The sequence below is a fragment of the Rhipicephalus microplus genome, chromosome X (genome assembly GCF_043290135.1).
Source record: "Rhipicephalus microplus isolate Deutch F79 chromosome X, USDA_Rmic, whole genome shotgun sequence".
Classification (NCBI taxonomy): domain Eukaryota; kingdom Metazoa; phylum Arthropoda; class Arachnida; order Ixodida; family Ixodidae; genus Rhipicephalus; species Rhipicephalus microplus.
This window is the reverse complement of record NC_134710.1, coordinates 395,101,597-395,115,420: the sequence shown is the minus strand read 5'-3', so window position 1 is coordinate 395,115,420 and position 13,824 is coordinate 395,101,597. Positions and strand designations below refer to the sequence as shown.

The following is a 13,824-nucleotide window of genomic DNA, read 5'->3' as shown; positions in this document are numbered from 1 at the left end:
GTCATATTTGGGAGCACGTTAAAAATCCCCACTTGGTCAAACTTCCGGAGCCCTCCGCTACGGCGTCTCTCAAAATCTTATGGTGGTTTTTTGACGTTAAACCCCTAGTATGAATCAATGAATCGCAGTGTATGTGTTACTGTTCCACGTCTGAGACGTCAATGTGTAGATCCCGTGTTATGCTATGGAATGTGGGATTGTTTTACCCATCTGTTTCGCAGACTTCCCGGTCTTCCAGGTTTATATGATGATTGAGGGCATTTTCAACACCATTTACTGAATACAACTGCTCGTATAGAAAGCACCCGAACTGCGAGCATGCAGCCCTTCGTATCTGTTCAACGTCTCCCTTCCGTTAAAACAAAATCAAACTTCAAGCCACGTCGGAACTTCTAAGTCATCCTAATGCTTCGGATCAAAAACCTTTTATTCGTAGACGATGCTATAGGTTAGCAAGATTACTCCGCTTTAAAAAATCTTTGCCCGATTGCCATTGAAACATGCGGAACTGCAGCTGCGCGCGCCGTTATGTCAGGGCTTCCCATTCGAGCTTCGCTGCTTCAGCGCGATATTCAAGCCGCTAGAACGCCTGATGTAAATGGCGTCAACCCGGATAAAATGCCTCATCCTACGGGCGGAAACCACGGCGGGTGTCTCAAGCAAGCAACGGCAATTCAGCCGGTGCGCCTGACGTAACCATGGCAGTGCTGATTCCTCACGCAAAGAGCGGCAAGTCCTCTCATCCACAGTTTCAATTCCAACAAGCGATAAACGGTGGTTTGTCGTTGGAGGCTTCAAACTACTAGCCGACCAAACAGATGCCAGGGGTTTTAAATAACGAAGCCGCGCGGAGAGACGGAAAGAGCGAGCGAAGAAATCACGCGTCCCCATCGCATTTCAGGGCGCACTTATCGAGCTTTCGGCTCCAGTGCAGGATATGTAACGCCTCTGATTGACTGATATGTGGGGTTTAACGTCCCAAAACCACCATATGATTATGAGAGACGCCGTAGTGGAGGGCCCGGAAATTTCGACCACCTGGGGTTCTTTAACGTGCACCCAAATCTGAGCACACGGGCCTACAACATTTCCGCCTCCATCGGAAATGCAGCCGCCGCAGCCGGGATTCGAACCCGCGACCTGCGGGTCTGCAGCCCAGTACCTTAGCCACTAGACCACCACGGCGGGGCTATGTGACGCCTCTGTTTATTCTGCATGTAAATGTTGCCTTAACTCACCCTAGCCTTGTCCGCTTTGTGTGTCAGCTCTTCTCAGAAATGACAATTGGGCTGAGGTAGCCAATAGCTTATCTGCATGGTATACTAAGAGCACTGAACGCCGGGCGAGTTGATGATTCCGAACTACAAAACTGCGCGAAAAAAGCGACAGGAAACAGAGAAGGCACACACACAAGCACACACTACCAACTAAAAGTTCATTGAAGGATACACATGTATAACTAGCAGGTATTGCAGTATTGCAACATTGCAGGGATAGCAAGTGTTACCCATTACTTCTCGAAACAAGGGTGTTGTCCTGGCACAGGAATAGGACAGCGAGAGAAGTTGCTGAGGCTTTTTATATACTCAAGTACATGGTGACACGTGCATGTGTTGCGAGGACTTCAGTCACTTTGCACCAACTAAATATAGATTATCTCACTGCTAACCTCTAATCTTTCACGTCATACTTTTTTGTTAGTTTTATATGTGTATCCTTCAATAAACTTTCAGTTGTTAAATAATCTGCGCTTGTGTGTGGGCCTTCTATGTTTCTTGTCGCTTTTTCGTGCAGTTTTGTAGTTATGGTATACTAATAGGCGCCTTTTAGCACCAGAGGCGTGTTCTTGCTCGAATCACATTTAATTTTACGGTAAGTGTCGCTTCCATTGGCTGCGTACAAAATAGTGTTTCAAAGAACCAGAAATGTACCGCGATTAATTTATCATTCATCGCTGTGGTAAACCCTAATTTCGCTCGCGTTGTGCAATGCTCGGGCTTGCGCATACGAGGAATACTCGTGCGCTTTTATCGCCCACTCAGCTTAGCTAAATATTTGCGTATATCGAACATCAAAAGTGTGCACGCCACGTAGTGTTCAGTGATGGGTGCTGTCATCTCTCTAAAACTACATCGCAAAATGGGAATACAGGACACGTCCTAAGTTGTCAAGATCGCAGCAATCTACGCTGATTTACAGAATTTCTGCAGTGCATTTGGGTAATCGCTGTTTGTTCCTTCTTATTTCTTTACAGGGCAATTCAGGCAAAAACATGCGTTGTTCATACTGTGCTTAAAATCCGTCTCTTTATGGTCGGTGTAGCTTATTAGAAGTGAAGCCTATAAACATAAACACCCCACGACGTTAAGGTCTGTGCGCTGTGAAACATCGCACAGGGTTACAAGCTCAAATATAGACTCCAAAATTTACAATGTGTTGAAATGACCTCATTACTTTTTATTTAAAGCGAGTCGTACCAAGGAAAAAATGAGGAAAAAAGATTACAATGAAGTGTATGAATAATAACACGTGATCATAAAGCATGATTATTTCTGAGCCGGCCGAAGTGTACTTCGCAAACCAATGCAATAATGCGGCCCTGAAGTAGTATGCTCGGGAAAGCGTATTTGCGACTCTCAAGGGAAAATGGCAAGCCTTTGTTTTATTTCGTACCTAATTGACTCGTTTGTTAGCAGGGCAGCACGCTATATCGTGGGGGCTAGCAGTTATCCCCGCTCTTCTGGACCTCCCTGCGTTCGTCTCCATCATTAATCCCTTCGCCTCGTAATCTATCAAGCTAATACGACAACTCCACCCTCACCCCACTTATATGTGCATTACTTTGATGCTCGAAGAACGCGACGGGAACGAAATACGAGAGGTGGAAGACGGACAACAATAAAGTTGCTAACACTCTGCACCATTACAAATTCATTCGCCAGCAAAACTGTAATAACCGTTGGACCCCTTTGCGGGTGTGTAAAAAACAAGAAAAAAAAAACAAGATGCAAACAACGAGCCGCACTCTTCCTGCTGCCCCCCTTTATATCCCGGGGTCTCCCACGTTTCGTCTTCCTTGAAATGGATGCTCTCACACAAGGACTCCCCAATAAGCAGAGCAGTTATTTTCTCTTTGCTGCTGTCTTGAAATGGGTCCTCCCGAGTTGCCACAACGGCGTTTTATAATGGAACGCCTTGCAGGCGGCCGTGTGAGCGCCCATCGGCTGAATGGAAGAGCCAGGTTGACGGCGGCCGCTGGGGCGTTTTGCGCACCACTCACTTTCTTTTCTTTTCTATACTCTTCCTCGCGGCAGAGCTGGTGGACCGACCGGAAACGCCATGGCCGGCCGCCAAAGGCCTGTAGTATGAGAGTGTAAGAGAGGAGGCTGTAATGGCATTTGGAAAAAGACGATCGCAGAGAGCACACACGGAAGCGGTGGCGGCGCGCGTATTGGAGCTGATCAAATATTCAGCGCCATCAGAGTAAGCGCTGCTGCCGCCGCCACGACTCCCGTTCGGCCCGTCCGGCGTCCTAAACATCGGCCGCCGGGCTTCTCTCCGACACCGCCGACGTCTCTGTTTATCGGCGCACCGGCTCGCGCTGATAACAGATTGTCCCAGTAACAGGACGCGACGCTTTTGCTGCAGCGGGGCGATGGGAGTGGGGGGAGGGTGGAGGGTCTCGGTTCCGCTATTGTCAGAGTGTATATACGCCATCACCTCGCGCGGTGGTGACTGCAGGAGAAGAGTGAAAGCGAGTCCACTTGTTTGCTCGCTTGCAACGTGCCGCCCGCATGGACGCTACAGGCTCGGTGCAAACGTTATTTTTATAATGCAGCAAATCGCTCACAGCTCGGAGTCGGCCGACAGTGAAGCCATGGCCCAGCGCTCCGCGCGGGTTTGTACGTATCCGATATTGTGGCTCTTTTATATGTGCTTTGCCCGTTTTTCTCTACATTTTTTTTTTTATTTGAGTGGAATCGGTGTTTCTTGCCATCGTTTCTGCTCTGTCTGTTTCATAGGATATGCACTCTTCGAAGCTATGATATTAGGCAACGTAATCTTTGTCGTGCACTTTACTTCTTTTGTTTTATTTATTTGTTTCCCATGCTGGCGGGTATAAAAGTTCAATTGTGGCGTTTGTAGGGCAGAAGAAAGTGTGACTTATGCCTAAATACTGCTAACTTTATTTGCATTAATTTCATACTTTTGGGGGGTCATTTACAAAATCTTCATTCATTCTACCACCTAGGACTATTCCTCTTCACTTGATGCAAGTGTTTTATTTTATGGAAGTAATTTGGTCCCAGTGCCTTTGCCGCCGAAAAAAGATATATATACATAGGACGAATTCGACTCTTGGTCACTGTAATGCATCATTATGCCGCATTATATATCTCGTTCATCGGATGTATCGAGCCACTTGTTCAAGCCGAAAAGTGGTTACTTTATCAGGAGAGCACAAATGTTAACTTTCCTTTTGTGCTCAGACATGGCGTAGTCGCACTTGCTCCCTGTATATGTGCGTATAATATTTTGCCCCGTTCAGTTCTCGAACTTCTCTCTTTTTATTGTTTGTTTTTGGGATTTACTTACATTAGCAACAGAAACGGGTTTAACAGCCATAAATATCGTTCACACTGAAACAAGCTTGTGCAATGATGCTAACGTAGGCGGCATGTGTTGTGGAGCTGGCATGTAGTATACTTGTTTCATGACCAGCTATTGCAATGATGCGTAAACGCTTCTACCCATAATTATCTGCCATAAATAATAAGACCGTTCTTTACACTGCATTTGGTTTATTGGACGTTTTTTGAAGGTTAGGGAGCTTTAGAATAAAGGGGCGCAAAGGCAAGCACGCGGGCATGTCACGTGGTATTTTTTGTGTTTCGCAATAAAAAAATTCTTAATAGATAATAAGCTAGACTCTGTTCAATCGGACATTTCGCCAGTGGATCTACATATTTATTATTACAAATTTTCTCCTAGCTTTGTTGTTTCAAAACTTAGTGAATTAATAGGGCTTAATTAAAAATTAGGCTGGATACAAAAGTTAGTGTGTCTTGCTCCGTGTAATAGTAAGTATGAAAGATTAGACGGCATCGTCGTGGAGTGCGTCATTGTACTTTTAAACTCTGGCTTGAGTTGACTGGGCCACCCGTGTAATGTTGGGAGACAGCAGGGTTTCATGCAAAAAGCACGACCTCACCTGCGACCACGGTTGCGAAGGCTTTTTGAAGAGCTTGAAGTCACGTGACGGCTTGTGCATGTATATGATGGTTTAAATTGCCGTGGTCATTGCTAGCGGTACGTGAAATTTCCCCGATGCTTGGGCTGCGTGTAGCGCGCGGGTTCCCTTTGTCGTCACATTCCGTTGCTTGTTTCTTACTAGAAATTCCCCGTTTCGTCACGCCGACTATAGCCAAAGCTCCTGATCTATTTAGATCACTGTATAGGGTCAGCATGATCTCATACTGAACGGTGTAGTACGGCTTCCTGCACGTAGTAAATGCGCAACGATTGAGCATACGCAGATGTACAATGCTATTTTGTCATGTGAGCGATTACACTGTCGTCATACTATCACTGATGACCAAGTTTACTTGTCACCATTGCGACCTGGTCGTTACTGTCCTCTGATGACGACTTATACTCATTACGGAGAATTGCGCGAGTATTGGGGCAATTCCAGCATTATTTTTGAAAAAAAGCACTTTCCGAGCTGCTATAATTAAATAATACATCGACTTAAATCTCCAAATACCAGTATTAGCAATTAAGTATTCAAAGCTTCCGAAATTGAAGTACGGGCATCGCCGTTGTTATCTTCGTCATCATCGAGAAGACGTTTTTGATCAGGACTGTGCCGACGAAACTCCCCGCACGCTAAGTGTTAATGAACTATTCTAATAATGATAGCTTTCGGTCAGCGTCAAACTTTTGTTACGAACGAAAATATAGACTATGAGGTAAATTTGGGCAAGGAGAAGGAGAGTTTCGTTTGCAAGTGCCCTTTGTCATTCACCGGACGGCAATCCCGATTAGCTGTAATATATACTTCTTCACAGTAAATTTTCTCGTAAAAACCCATATCCTTTTTGTAAAGACTCGGAATATTTCAACACAAATCGAGATTCACCGAACAAAAATATTCATTGAGTGCACCTGTGTTTAGGAGCAATATGCATGGAGTGAAATTTTTATTTCACAGCCTTTATACTGGTATCGTGGAGCTCACAGCTTCTGGTCAGAAACCGACCTTGACGGAACAACCGACTCTTCTAGTCGGCTCCTGCCGGCAACGAAACTTTTTTAGGTAATCATTGCGAGATACATTGTTTGAATTTGCTAATAGCAATGAATATTCAAGACGACTGGCTGATGGGCTATACATTAAAAGCTCGTTAATTTCAAGCTTACTGGACCGAAAAAATTTTCCGCATTAACCAAATTCCGTACTATCAAAAGTGTCAACAAAACAATCGATAAAAACCTATTTCATCATTAGAGTTGAGAACTTTATTTGCCGTCAGTGCACCTTCATTTTCTTGATGAGCACGCAAATTGTGCACTTGTCTTGCATTAAGAGCAGCATGAAAGCCACGGCATTCGCAACTCCCGACTTTTTTTTTCATAATAAATCTACGACCTATCCTAAATATTCTGAAACGCACTAATCCGAAACCAGCCCACAACGTTGTACATCGTGGCGTTAGCGTATACGGTTCACGCTGATGGCGATTTAGACTGCACCCCCTCGTTTCGGTTCTCTGTGAACGGCGTTTTCGCTCTTTGCGTCGCACATCTGCGGCGCCTCGCATTCGGCATGCTTCGGGAATAATCCGAATTGACGGGGCTGTGCCCAAATGTGACCGAATGAACGAGAGTTTGACGCCAGTGAACAATACATGACTTGCCGGAACCAGAGAACGCCAACGGAATTACCCGATTTTTCAAATTAACGGTTGTCGAACTAACGAGTTTTCACTCTAGCTGGTAAGACATAATTAACAATGGTGAAAAGAACCACACGCACGGCACAACCGCAACATGCCACAAAGCGCTTCGTTATCGTCTTCCCCATGCTCCGTCATTGTGGATCTTCGTACTATTGCGTAAATCTAAGTATACAGGAAAAATATTATAAATAAAAGCCAAGCCTCTTGTTACAAATGACAGAAAGTAAAAATACAATAAACAAAATACTAAAGAAATATTTTGCCGGGAATGATACTATTGTGACCAGGCTGATCAGGCGCTTGAGTTATCATAGTTCTTTTTTCCTGCCTGTTTTTTTTGTTTGTTTCTTCTACTATACTACTATTATGATGGAACTAGACACAAAAGAGAGCCACGGCTATAATCCGACAGCAGATTTTATCCCACCAGGAGACGATCCCTCATTTGGGACACTCTTATGTGATGCCACTCTAACTCGGCCGAGAAAACAAAGAGGGAGACGGTGCGGAAGGAGGCGAACGCACTGTACTTCCGTGGTATCGCAGCTCGCACCTGTCATGAGTCTACGCGTACCGCAACTTGAAACAAGGCTGTTACACGTCGGCTTTGTGCCACTTATTTGAGGATTGTAATGTTTCTAGATGAGCGCACTCTTTCTTCACCGCAACTGCTCAGATCCAACATTGCACCAGTCATTTTACTCCACGTGCACACACATGCACATAGATAGATAGATAGATAGATAGATAGATAGATAGATAGATAGATAGATAGATAGATAGATAGATAGATAGATAGATAGATAGATAGATAGATAGATAGATAGATAGATAGATAGATAGATAGATAGATAGATAGATAGATAGATAGATAGATAGATAGATAGATAGATAGATAGATAGATAGATAGATAGATAGATAGATAGATAGATAGATAGATAGATCTTACAAGTGACGAAGTGATGTCACTGAACTAGTATGTGAAACGTCTTGAGCGTGTCACGGTGAAAGCATGAACATGTTTCTCATTTGTTTTCACAAAAAAACAACGACGTAAGAAAAAGCGTATATTTTTTTTTACTTTACATCCTGCACACTCCTTACTGCACCGTGCCAAGGATGCCATACGAACAAAAGCGCCTAGAAAGTGACTGCAAGATAAGGCGGCAGACCACGATGGTTAGACAAAATATTAAAAAAAAAATCTATGGGCTGCTTTTCGAAAAGAGCAGAGATTATGGAGCACAGATATGGTGGTCCGTGCTTCGAAAATCTTTGCGTCTTTTGGAATAGAGCCGCGCTCTATAAAAAGGGCAACTCAATATACATCTCGTAACAATAATATTATTTTTGTTATTCATGGTTCCCTAGAACGCTGCTACCTTGCGCAGTTGGAGTAACATATATGCCAAAGTTGTGAAACAAACAAGAAGATAGCAAACGAGCACGCGAAGGGAAAAAAGCAGCAAATACTGATTAGTTCAACAAGAAAAAAGCACTCGGGTATATGCCCCCGTAATGAAACGAAATCCGCAAAGCACGAAGCTCGGGCACGTCGAGATGCGCCCCACATACCGAGCGAGAGCCGCAACCGCAAGCAGAGATCCGATGAAACGAAGGAGAGCAAAAGGGCATAGAAGGAAGGAAAAGCGAGCGCGCTGCTTAAGACGGATAGAGGCAGGCAGGCGCAACAAAGCACTGTCTACGCGCCTCCACTCCTCGTTGTGGCTTTTACAGCGAAACCGGCGAAAAACAAAAGGGGCGAAACACGATGAGAAAAGAAAGAAGACTGGTTTTGTGAAGAGGCAAACCAGAAGACGGGTGGCAAACACTAGGAAGTGAAGAGGAAAAGAAAAAGTGCCAGTACGCAACGCTGGATTGAGAGAGAAGAGGGGAAGGATACAATCCGAGGAGACAGGCAGGCGTGGCGAGATAGCGGCTGTGGCCGGCGGGGGGGGGGGGGGGGGGGACTGAGTTTGCTTCCCTCTTTGTGAGTTTTTTTCTTTCACCCGCGGGTTTTCCTCCCCGACTCTCAGTGCCTCTCGCGAGCGGCGAAAATCCTCCGGTTCCGTTGTTCTCACCTCGAGCCGCCGCAGAGGGCTTAAGAAGAGAGGGGAATGATTTGTCTTTGAGCTCGGGGATTCCCCCCAGGCCACAAATTAATTGCGGTCTATGAGGAGAACCCGAAGAAAAGAGAGACTACGCTGGGTGAGGAGCTCAGAAGGGAAGGGAGGCGAAGCAGTCTCTGTCTATACACACTGCGCGTATGGTATAAGTGCGTCTGTGCGCACGCACTCACTAGCCGGCGGCGCGCCGATGAGCGGCTGCCGATGGCTCTTCCTCCTCGCACGCAGTGCGGCCGAGCAGGCAGGCTGGATTAAATTCAGCCGCTCTCCTGGTCTCGCCCGTCCGTGGCGGAGGCGGCTTCCGGGAAGCAGGGCGTTAACAAGCTTATTACTCGCAGCAGATTGGTAACACGGGCGCGGACGCTTAGGTCCGATTGCGCTGCCTGGCTGGCAGCTCCAGTGGCGGCGATCGCTCGAGGTGCTGCTTCGGGCTTTCCTTTCATCTCTATTTTCTTTCCCTCGCTTTCTGCATGTTCCTCTCTCATAATGAAAAAAAGAAAATGCCCGCTCGTCGCGGGAAGCGAATCCTTGTTCTTTCGCTTCTCGTCACACAGCTCAGGGCTTTGTATATTCTCCGGTCATTGTTCTGTAGAAAACAGCGCTAAAAAGACGGGACAAAATAAGGACACAAACCACAGCGCCACGGTTTGTGTCTTTCTTGGCCCCGTCTTTTTAGCGCTAATATCTAGTGGAGATCATGATCTAACCAGCCCTACTGCGTACCCTACTGTAGCCGTTGAGCTTTCACAGCGGTCAAATGTGTTCACGACGTTGTGGCAGGTACGCGAAAATTGTGTGTATAGCGAAACGATCCTCCAACATGTGCACGGCTTGTAGGAGGGGATTGTTGCTATGGTTCAACTGACACCGTGCGAGAGACGAGAAGTTTTCGAAACCATACCTGGAAGTGAACTGTTCTAACTTGAAGTTGATTGATTGATTGATATGTGGGGTTTAACGTCCCAAAACCACCATATGATTATGAGAGACGCCGTAGTGGAGGGCTCCGGAAATTTCGACCACCTGGGGTTCTTTAACGTGCACCCAAATCTGAGCACACGGGCCTACAACATTTCCGCCTCCATCGGAAATGCAGCCGCCGCAGCCGGGATTCGAACCCGCAACCTGCGGGTCAGCAGCCGAGTACCTTAGCCACTAGACCACCACGGCGGGGCAAAAAATAACCAGCCGTGAGCAGGAATCGACAATATGCAAGCGCAACAACCTTGTTGAGTGGTGACGCTAAGGCGCTCGCCTAATGTCCTTATCTTTAACTTGAAGTGCAAGCCTGGCTGAGTGGTAGTGGAATAATGCTTCGATAAATAAGAGTTAACCGCTTATGCCAAATTGAGTCGAATATTTTTAAGCGTGAAAGAGCTAGCGATGATAATAGCACCATATTACACGCAGAGAACCAGCAGCAGGTGCAGTGCTTTATCTTAGTGGTTGTGCTGCTGTAGGAAGCGTGCGTGCGTGTAACAACAATCGAAATTTTCAAATCGGCAATTTCCGCGTTGAATCGATCAAAGTAGACGCTAGTCTCAGGAACATCCTTGACTTTGAGTGGCTTGTTCTGACAGCGGTGGTTAGTAAATACGTGACAAAAAAACAACAACAAAACCCATATGCCATATGTTATGGGGATGCATGCAATACCCTGGAACCACTACAATAACAGAAGAGCAGTGGAAGGTGGATTGGTTATCGGACCCAGGCCTGAAGAATCAGTGAAGCCTGGTTCAACGGGCACACGAGATAGCGAAGGCCCGCGGCTACCTGTAATAAGGAGGCCACTCACCTTGGTCGCACAGTGCGCTTGCTCGAATTGCGAGTTTATTCCCTATCTCTTTCATGGGGAAACAGAATATTATAAAGAAATAAAACAAGCAATATAGGAATCAGTAGATGTCTGCACAGATCTCTATGAGAACGCCATTAATCAATAGATTATCAATAGAATGAAATGTGATTCACGAATATTTTATTTCGTATAAGCACTTACGACTATACCACCGCCTGGCGACCCCTTGAACCAGTCTGCTGGAAAGCAAACGGCACGTCAGTCCGCTTTGCAGTCCTTTGTCGTGGTATAGACGGTTTAGGTGTTTGTAAACAAACTGACTCGCGCCGAATGGTCTACCCCAAAAGTCTTCCGGTGCGCCACTTCCAGTAATGCCTTTTTCAATGGTCCCGGTGGTGTTTTCGTGTTGTGTTTGATTGATTGATTGATTGATTGATTGATTGATTGATTGATTGATTGATATGTGAGATTTAACGTCCCAAAATCACCATATGAATAGGAGAGACGCCGTAGTGGAGAGCTCCGGGAAATTTCGACCACCTGGGGTTCTTTAACGTGCACCCAAATCTGAGCACACGGGCCTACAGCATTTCCGCCTCCAGAGGAAATGCAGCCGCAGCAGCCGGGATTTGATCCCACGACCTGGTGGTGTTCTTGAGTTTGCTGCTCTATCATTTTTGGCGCAGTCCTTAGTAAGTGTTTAAAGCAACGTCTATCGGCTACACGAAGGGGCTCGTCGACGTAGCGCACAAGATGAACAGGAGCGGCCACCGCTGCAGGTAACACGGTTCGCGCGGCTGACAGGCCCCGCGCGAGATACCCGTCGAGGCGATCCAATGAGCGTGGCCCCCAGCTGCGCGTTACCTCTAAGAGTAACCCACAGAAAATGCACAAACTGCCGGGGGAGCTTGTCAGCGCGAACTTAATTGGGACAGTTGATTCTGCATGTAGACGATGTAGATATGCTTTTTTGTGGACGCGGACAGAGAATTGACAACGATAACCTGTCTTTTTTTTTTTCGCTGTGCATGTCTTCAAAGCGCACCCAAATCGTCGAAATGCAGGGGAAGAGCTGCGCGATTCATAGTGAAGTTGTACAATCCAGCTTTTCAACTGTAACTGAAAACTTGCCTCCTTTCAAACCACGGACATATTTGTGTTTTCGTCTAAGCGCATAGCCTCAGGGTGAAACGCTTACTTTCGTGCCTGTGTCACACCGGACACTTTTTATAGAGATCACCGGTGACCGAAATCACTAGTGATCCGAAGTGTTCGTGTGACTGAGAAATTATAAAATGTACTGATTATGCGATGACATCCACTGCGGCTGGGTCACGCAAATTATTATGGCTTACACACTAGTAAACTATATATGAATAACCTTTCCGGTCCATGCTCACACCGAAAGACAAATGAGCTAATATGCAGTGACGTTCATTAGTGGCAGAAAGAAAGGCGATAAATCATTTGCTCGCACAGAGGAGAGTCCACTCGCTGGCGTCGCTTCCCAGATGCAACGAAAACAAATTACGGACACCTCGACGTACACCTAAACAAACCGCAGGCACTCACCCTGCGAATGTTGCAAAAAAAACATGTATCCATGTCCGTTTATTTGGTCAAAATTCGTAGACGGAATAGACCCACGCTGTCAGCGCTGTGGTCATCCGAGGTGCACCCTCCAGCACTCAGACCAAACAAAGTTCCTCGACTGACTGACTGACCGCGAGGCGATTCATGTTGAGAGCGGCTACTCAGTGTCCTACGTTTACAATGGATTTTCAGTGTTAGATTTCACGTTGTGCTACTCATTGAAGGCGTCAGTACATACATATCTGTCACGGGTAGAAGGCGACACCGACCGATGTGAATTTCCTGTAACTGGGGGACTTCGACTAGCCTAACATCTGAGGATCACCTCTGTGCCATTAGTCAGCACTGAGCTATACATTGTCTTTATTGCAGTGGGCTGAACAAACCAGCGTGCTCTTAGTGAGAATCCAGTTTTCTCACGTGATCGCTGCAACGCAGGTGCTCTTTCTATCGTCATCAGTCGGAAAACAGAACGTTTTCTCTAGCGCAAAAAATTAGTTCAGGCTTGCAGACTGCATCCTGGCTTGACAGAGCTGTGCTCGATTTGCGAGTGCTTCATCGGTATAATTTTATCCGCATAAAACATGGGAACACAAGCAGCCACGGACAGCAACGAAGGCTAGAACTACGCAAAAATAAGCTAAACCGCAAGTTTCCAGGGTTTTTTGTTCGGTGAACGCACAATGTTGCCAGAGATGCTTAAGGATAGCAATCCTAAAGAATAGAGAGAGAGAGAGAGAGAGAAAATCAAGAGTGAGAATAGTCAAAGGTAAAAGCATGGACTAAATAATGCAGATGGCCTGCTCAGACAAGAAGAAACAGCCATAAAAGCCACACGCCTTGTATTGCCGAGAGGAGAGTGGAGCCTATTTAGCGGCAAGGTCGCTGCACCTGCGTGCTTCGCGAGGCATGGATTGTGTACGAATGGCTCGCCTGACAAGAGAGAGCGGGGGTCACGTGCGCGAGATGCCTGATCGGCGTGGAGCAATCCGGCGAGCGAGCGCCATCCAAGACGGCCATTAAAGCGCAGGGCCGCACAACGCCGGTCTCGGCCGCCCCTAATCGGGTTACGACGGCCGCCTGGATGTCGGCGGCGCAACCCTGCGACAGGCTGCCACTCACCGGCCGAGCGCCCAAATGCCGGGATTCGGAGACGCGCTTCGCATGCCTATCGCCCCAAACGAAGGCTATACGTGCGCGGTGACCCCCGACGCGCTGGCTAATCTCTGCCCATTCGTTGCGGACCCGCGGAGCCAGCTATTCAGCCGGCCTCTCCTGGTACGCAGCTTGCTCGAACTTTCGAATGAAACGCTTGAGACGCATGTGTGTCTTGCCTCGATG

At 46.7% G+C, this 13,824-nt stretch overlaps 1 protein-coding gene across 1 annotated transcript in view; it reads right to left on the bottom strand.

Annotated features, from left to right (window-relative positions):
* LOC119161908 (uncharacterized) overlaps nucleotides 1-13,824 on the bottom strand; it is a 120,785-nt gene that overhangs the window by 85,382 nt on the left and 21,579 nt on the right. The window lies entirely within an intron of this gene.